We start from the raw sequence: 8040 nt of genomic DNA, 5'->3' as shown, positions 1-8040 counted from the left end.
ATGTGAAATACTGTAACATTTTTAAATGCCTTCATTTAAAAAGTTGATTTAAAAGCAAGTAATTTCCTTCACGGCGGTTAAATCCTCCATTTAAAAAAAAAAGGAAAATAATTTTTATTTTCCGTCTCTATTTTGTACAAGCATAACCAAGACCAAATCAGAATATAAACTTATTATCTGGGGGAGAGAAGAGAGGACGCACACAAGAATCCAAGTGTTACTTTATGGCTAGCATACAAGTTGCAGAATCTTATGTGATTGTACTTCACAAACTAAGATCTTTATTGAAATGTAATAAATTTAAATTACATTTCTCAGAGGCTGTACCTCAAAAGCATATTGGATTCTCCACTAAAAAGAACCAAGGCGCCTTGGACAAATAGCTATTTCCAGGGTTGAGACAAGGAAGATATAAGATAATCTTACAACATCTCTGTGCCAGAGAGAAAATACTCAAAGAAAAAAAAAAGGGCATGTCAAAGAGACAGAGACACCAGTGCAGAGAGACTCCCACTGGCCAAACTGAGACTATGTGAGCATGAAAACAAAGCTGATGGATTACAGCAATGGATTACATAATCCACTGGTCAATACAAAATGCATGAATCCATATTTATAATACATAAAAGAATGCCTCTTCCTTACAGCAGAGTACCTAGTGATACTGTGACAGGAAAAGTTAGAAAATAATCATTGTATAATCATTATAGTAAAGATCAGTAGAGAATAAAAATAATTGATGGGAAATAAAACCAGGGGGAAAAATTTGATGAGGAACCAGAAAGTCTGATGAGGCACAAAATTGCTGAATTAGCTCAAAGCTGTTTGTCCCCAGAATGTGTAATTATTAGTTACACAGGGGAAAATAATAACTTTATATACTAGCAGAAAAATCAGACAACACCGTGGCCAGGTAATTAAACGCCACCAAAGACGAGCAGATCAACATCATGCCTCCAAAACCCTGGGCAGGATATAAAATCCCTGGCTGTGATACATAACCTGAACAAAATTATGAGGAAACGTGAGATAAATCTAACTGAAGAATATTCTATAAGATACATGACCTATATTCTTCAAAATACCAGTAAACAATAAAGACTAAAGCACTGTTCCAAATTAATGTAATGTGACAACTAAACACAATTTGTAATGCTGGACTTGATCCTATACGAAAAGTGGGGAAAATGCTAAAAAGGAGTAAATACTAATATTGGGATCAATTGACAGAAGTGGAATATGGGCTATAGATTCCGTACAGGTATAGTGTTAACATTGAATTCCCTGACTTTGGTAACTACTGTGAATCCCACCATCTCCTCTGCAAGAAAAAAATGTAGCATTCTGCTTCCCATGGTGAGCTTACAAAACAGAATCAATCTGCCCTGTGGGTTCCTGAGACTGCAAAGCTCTGTGGGAAGCAGAATCCTCCTCTTTCTCCTAAGAGCGCAGTTATCAACTGCACAATCCACTGGGCCGCCAGGGTTCCTCCTCTTCCCAGCGATGAATCAGAGTCCACTTGACAGCAGTGGGTTTGGTTATTTTTGGTACCATGATAATAAATCCTGGCATAGTTTGTGATCAGCTAATAACCTAAAGATTGGTGGTTAAAACCCACCCAGCAGCCCTTAGGAAAAAGGCTTGGGGATCTGCTTCCATAAACTATACAACCAAGAAAACCCTATGGAGCAGTCTTAGTAAGAAGGCAGCCATCGATGAGTATCAACTGGATGGCAGATTCAAGTTTTTGGTTTATTATAATAATGCGAGAGACGTCATATAGTGAATATTCACAGGTAAATTACATAATATATGTGGAATACTCACCAATGATTCAGAAGAGAAACAAGAAAGCAAACTGTCAAAAACTGGTGAACATGAACGAAAAGGATCCAATTCACCATGTGTTTTTTGTTTAAAATTATTCAAAAAAAAGAGCTTAATTAAAAGCAATTTAGGATGTCAAAGGGTAATGAAAACAAATAATTTATTCTGATGCCCAACATAGAACATAAAAAACACATGGGGGCCGGGGAGGGATGGGAGGAGAATAAGGAAAACGAGGAGCTGATTCCAGGAACCCAAGCGGAAAGCGAATTTTGAGGATGAGGGCAACAAATGTATAAGTGTGCTTTACACAATTGATGTATGTATGGATTGTGATAAGAGTTGTATGAGCCCCAATAAAATAGCTAAAAAAAAAAAACACACACACACACAGGAGCCATGCTACTAATCCCGCTGTAAATTCAAAACCACCACATTCTGAGGGAGAAAGATAAAACTTTCTACTGCTGTAAAAAGTGATGGTCTTAGAAAAAAACCCACAGGAACAGTGCTCCTCTGTCCTATAGGGTCACCATGAGTCAGAATCGACTCAATGCAGTGCATTTATATAGCACATCTACACATCTATCTTGAAAGAAATACAGCCAGAATGTTATTTAGAAGTCAAGGGCAGTAAGATTTCATCTCACCTATCTGGACCTGTTATCAGGGGACCAGGTCCTGGAGAAGAATATCTAGTTTGGTAAAGGAAGACGATGACCCTCCAAGAGATGGATAGACAGTGGCTGCAACAATGAGCGTGAGCATAACAATCGTACAGAAGCAGGCAGTATTTCATTCTGCTGTGTATAAGGTTGCTGAGTCAGTACTGACTCAAAAGCACCTAATGCTAATGCACAAGCAAATAAGGAAAATTGTTACAACAGAGATTTCAAATGACACCTAGTCAAAGGAAACATTTCTTACTATTTTCAATTTCCTATTAGAGGAAAATATTTTTAAAGTTCCCAAGCACCTGAACACTAAGTTGCTGCTTCTGTATACTCTCAGGATACAAAATAGAATACAGAAACATTAACACCTTGTTTTCACCATGCTAGCATGGTCCACATCAAGTTACTCCTCCTCCAGCAAACTCTAAGCCCTTGGTAAGTAGACTTGTTAAGATTCTGCTCTTTGAGGACCTGATGCAGGGGCTTAAGTGGAGGGCAAATGTTTTGAGAATGACAAGGGCAATGAGTGTACAAATGTGCTTTACACAATTGATGTAAGTATGGATTGTGGTAAGAGTCCTATGAGCCCCTAATAAAACGACTAAAAAAAAAGATTCTGCTCTTTGCCCTGGCACAGTGCCTCCGCCCACCCCCACCCCCAGCAACTATTCATTTGTTAAATGAATGGTAAACATGTAGCAAGAGGAACAACATCCTGTAGTTTGTCAAAACTGAAAGAAACAAAGGGAAATATACACCTAAAAATGGCACTCTATAAATTATTTTAGATAAAATGTTTATCTTCAAACTTTAAAAAAGCAAACAACATATAAGTTTGAGGGGAAAATGGAATTGAAAATTAATGGACTTTTACCGGGAACTTTCTAAAGGCCCCTCCAGATACAGGCATTTTCTTCTATAAACAACGCCATCAACAAAATTAAAATCAATGCCTTGACATTACCTAATGCCTAGCCATAGATTCCTCTCAACTGTTCCAAAATGACTTTTTACAGTTAGTTTCTTTGAGTCAAAATTTAAACAAAGGCAACATATTTGGGTGCTACAGGTAGTTTCCATCTTTTCACACTATCAGCAATTATGCAAAAGTATAGCAGATAAACAAGATAATTTACACTTGAAGAGCCTCAGATTCAAATTCAATTTACTGACTTGCTGCACTCTTCCCTGTGGCTGGGTCTTTCCCGTCGTCACTGAGATCTCAAATCAAGTATGAGAGATCTTCCTAACTCACAAGAGGACCACTTATTACACTGTTTTATTTTCTTCCTGGGACTTCCTATTGCCTGAAACTATTCTGCTTCACACTATTATCTGCATTCCCCCAAAAGAACACACAGTCCATAAAGGTGGTGCATTCTTCACTACTGAATGCCCCAAACCAAGGACAGTGCCTAGAGCATGAAACATTCAATAATTACCTATTGAATGACTGAGAAAATAATGCAGTACCTCGGTTTAAAATTAAGGTTCGGCTTAGTATTTCCTTTTACCCATTGGTAGCTCACTCCTCATTCAATGGTACAAATCAAGTACCACTGGAAACCTGGACCAGCTGTTACCAATACTCTGTGGGATGCAGGAAAGAAAAAAATAGTATAAGAAAGACATCCAATACAATTCTGACCTTTAATGAATCATTATTACATATTTCTGAAAGAAAAAAAATTGTTCAGGTAGATACTGTAGAACCTCACCAGGAGTTAAAAAAAAAAAGGTTTTATTTTTAATACCATCTGAGGACTACAACAGCATTACACACACATTCAGCATAGCATTTAACTTTCGGTATGTAAAATTATACTCTCAGTATAGTATTCTTTTTGTGAATTCAATCAGGTGAATAAAACAATGAATACTACCAAACACCCAACTAAAAATACAAATCAGAAAGTGATTGTGGGAGCAATTGTACAGTACTGGTTGATGTGATTAAACTATGGAATGATATCTGTGTTAACTCCCAATAGAATGGTTTTGGAAAAAAAATTTTTAATACAAAAGCAAATCATTCAATGTAGGACCCAGAGAAAACCAGAGATTTCTAACCCAAACCTCTCATAGTTCAGAGATCTGAAGTCCAGGAAGAGCAACCAGTCAAGCCACAGATCTAATGAACAAAAGCAAAGCTAGATCCAAAATTCTGATCTGTCTCTAGCCTACACTTTTTCTTAAGATAATGCCACCTTCAGAATGTTAATATCAACTTATAATATAGTTTAATTACTATCATTTCTTAGGACTTTTTTTTCCCTCTCAAAGTCCAAGCCCACAGGGTGAAAAAAAGTCAAAATATACATATAATTATTTCTGAAGTAAAGAATGGATTAGAAACACCCATTTCTGACAAAATATCTAAGATCTAATTTAATTGGTTTGATTCAGTGAGGTGAAATTTAAAGTGAAAATTATTCGATTTAGGGGTATCTGCTGATAATTCCTTTGTTTTAGACTTGCAAACTGCCATTCTAGTTTTAAACATCACTGTGGCTTTTTCCTAATTATTTTAAGAAATGAAAAATAGGTTAGTGAAGTGAAATTCGTCAACTCTGGAAACTTCAAGTTGCCCTCCACGGCATTTTTCACCACAGAAATTACCTTAATTATACCCTTCTTCAGGAGCCAACACTACCTACAGTGAAAGAACTCACAAATGGCCAACAGATACAAAGTGACATAAGTAGCTTCCTAAATAAGATACAGTATTGCCTCCAAAGAGCAACAATACACAACCTCCTTCCTAGTTTCTCCTCAAACACTGTTAGAATATGACAGAGAACCTGAGGTAGCAAACACAGTGATCAGGAGAAAGATGGCAAAGTCATGTGCTCAAGGTTAAATGGCAAGACAGTAATAAAAATTACAGTTCAATTATTTAAAATCTTCTAATTCAAGATTATTTTCTGAGTAAAAGGGATGCCTTTTCTCATCTCATGTTTTTGTCTCACAAACCAAAGACAATTACTGCTTAATATTAAAATTTTGCTTTATAATTGCAGGAAAAAATTTACTAAAATATCTGTAATAAAAACGCATTACTTTAGCAGTTTCTCCTATGTAATATCAAAAGCATATTCTAGCATTTGCAGGCACTAAGACATAAATAGATAAAGAAAGGAAGGAAATGGAACCTTCTTTTATCTTTACCCATTCTGTTCTTTATATGTAAAGCAAGAAAACGTAAGAAAAAATGCAAATGAAATAAAGTTTGAGTATGTTAGATTCCAAAGCTGTAAGAAACTCCGATAAAATGAAGCCTATTTCAATTGGCATCTTAACTCTCGATAGTTTCTCAATTGATACTGCACATAAGCCAAGAATCAGGAAAGCTCACAACGCAATGGAGTCACCCCCACACTACAACATCAACAAATTAAATGAACGCCTTATACACTTCCTGGGGTTTTTTTTAACATTAAAACTTACACTTGGCTAAGAAACATCGGCAAGTGTCTGCCTATCACCTAGTGAAGAACGACCGGGGCAAATCTCTTATTTCTGCAGTCCAGAGCTGCTCTGTCCCCTCCAGGACTACCACGGACTCCTGTACTTTAGCGACGGGAATAATACAAATAGCACGCTTCGTTTTTAAGGACGAACAAGCCAACTCCACACAAAATCTGAATAAATCTGGTGGTGTTGCGCGGACTTCGTTTCCTTATCCCGGGAGCTAACTCCCTAACCGTCAGGGTGGACTGGACACGCTCCACCAACGCCCCCCGGCCCAGGTTACCTTCCTCCCTCCATTGTCAAGTCGCACTCCCACGCCTCAGCCCCCCCCCCAAGACTCCAGGGAGGGTCGAAAACGGTCACGAAATCCCCTTACCCAGAAGGCCCGCCCTCCGAGCTGTGGGTGTGTCTGCACACCGAGGCTTGGCCCCAACAGGATTCAGTCTTTTTACCGAGCCCCCGACCCCAAGTCACAATCGAAGCAGCGACCGGCCGGCCGCGGACCCCAACCTCCGCCCGCCGCAGCCCTTCCTCTTTCTCCGCTCCAGGCCGGCCCCTCCCCCGAAGCGCGCACGCGCGGCCTCCGATCGATCCCCTCCCCCCGGGCCCCCTCACCTTAACCATACAGTAGCCACCCTCGGCGAAGGGTCCCGGAATCACTGATCCAGGAAGGCCGACAAGGGAGGAGGGGGATGCGTCCAGAGGGAGGCAGTTATCTGCGCCTCAGATCTCGGCCTAATAGGCCCCTATAGCTAGAAGCTGCGTCTGTCACCGCCGCCAGAACCGTCTGAGCGGCAGGGCCCGCGATCGGCCCGGTCAACCCGGCCTGGATTGAGAATGCCTAATTCGGACCCACAGGAACTCTTTCGCCGCAGTTGTGGCGTTTCCAGGCTGCGCGCATCGAGCACCTCCACTGCTGCTGCTCGCCGGCCGCCGCCGCCGCCGCCTAACCAAGCCTTCCCCTGCCGAGCAAGCACGACAATTGGGGGACTTTACGACAGTTCGTAAAGTGAGCGCTCAAGCGACTTCAGGCCTTCATTAACATCTGTGTGCTTCTGCGCGTGCTCGGATTATTCCCTCTCCCTGCCCCGCCTCCTCCCTTCGCCCCTCCCCCTTTGTAGTTTTTTTTTTTTTTCCCCAGTCTAATGAAACCGAGCGCTGTCACAAAGCTCAATATTTATTTTCCTTGGTACTTGGTCCGTTCGATATTCAAGTACATTTTTAAATACATCTTAACTAATTTTTCTTCACTAAAATTGCTGAGTATATATACTTGCTGTACACTTAAAAAAAAAACAAAACATCATGGTTTGGTGTCTTTCCAAACAAATGATGCATACGTGCTAATGACAAAGCTCAATGCACCTTACTGTTAAAGCAAATTTGCTTCCGAAACCAGATAATAAGTGGTAATAAATATCGTGGGAACTCTGGCTGTATAATCACATAAGCCTTCTTGTTTAATTCTTTTAGAAAAATCAGTAGCTAGAAAATGCTTTTTTTTTTAATGCTTCTTTAGTGTCCATGATAAGGATATAGGGAAAGAGCACAAGCGATGGAGTTAATCACAGACTTCCTTTAAAATTACAGTGTCACTTAACAGCTGAATCATTTTATTAGACCTTTATAAATCTGTTTTCTAAATGGGGATAACAGGATTGACCCCAAAGGTTTCCATTTATACAATGCTCCTAACATGTATATTAGTTGTCTTTGCGTGGTCTGAAACATGACAGTCCCAGTGTGCAGATCAAAACTGTGCCAAGGGGCTAACAATGCTGTGATCTTAGGGAAGCAGATCGCCAGACCTGTCTTCCAAAGTGCTTTTGAGTGGATTCAAGCAGCCAAAATTTTGGATGGTAGTCAAGCACTTCCTTAGCCATGTGTGTCAACCAAGGACTCCTGCCCCTGACATTACTTAACAATTAAATGTTCAGAAACATTCATTTCTTTCCTTTGCCATCAACTCCTATTATTGCTCAGAGAAGGAAATTTTTTTTTTAATGTAGCTGAATCTATTTTTTTATGAAGTCTGTTTGGGCAATTTGCTTTTTAAGAACTATCTATG

The 8040-nt window shown here is 39.7% G+C and overlaps 1 protein-coding gene across 5 annotated transcripts in view; it reads right to left on the bottom strand.

The window, feature by feature from the left end:
- Nucleotides 1-8040, bottom strand: part of RNF111 (ring finger protein 111) — a 149393-nt gene that overhangs the window by 100367 nt on the left and 40986 nt on the right. Inside the window, exons 1-2 of one of the 5 annotated variants that reach the window (XM_045286510.1) lie at nucleotides 6588-6909; nucleotides 3944-4091 (exon numbers count right to left, since the gene is read on the bottom strand). The exons of 2 other annotated variants lie outside the window; for them this stretch is intronic. The gene's annotated coding sequence lies outside the window, so the exon portion shown is untranslated. Of the gene's footprint in view, nucleotides 1-3943; nucleotides 4092-6587; nucleotides 6910-8040 lie in introns of those variants that run through there. 2 more of the 5 variants (XM_045286509.1, XM_004709459.3) reach the window with 2 other exon arrangements.

The sequence above is a fragment of the Echinops telfairi genome, unplaced genomic scaffold, assembly GCF_000313985.2.
Source record: "Echinops telfairi isolate 266 unplaced genomic scaffold, ASM31398v2 ScPeMD7_8;HRSCAF=38, whole genome shotgun sequence".
Lineage (NCBI taxonomy): Eukaryota > Metazoa > Chordata > Mammalia > Afrosoricida > Tenrecidae > Echinops > Echinops telfairi.
Note: the sequence above shows the minus strand (reverse complement) of the source record. Positions and strands in the feature narration are given on the sequence as shown.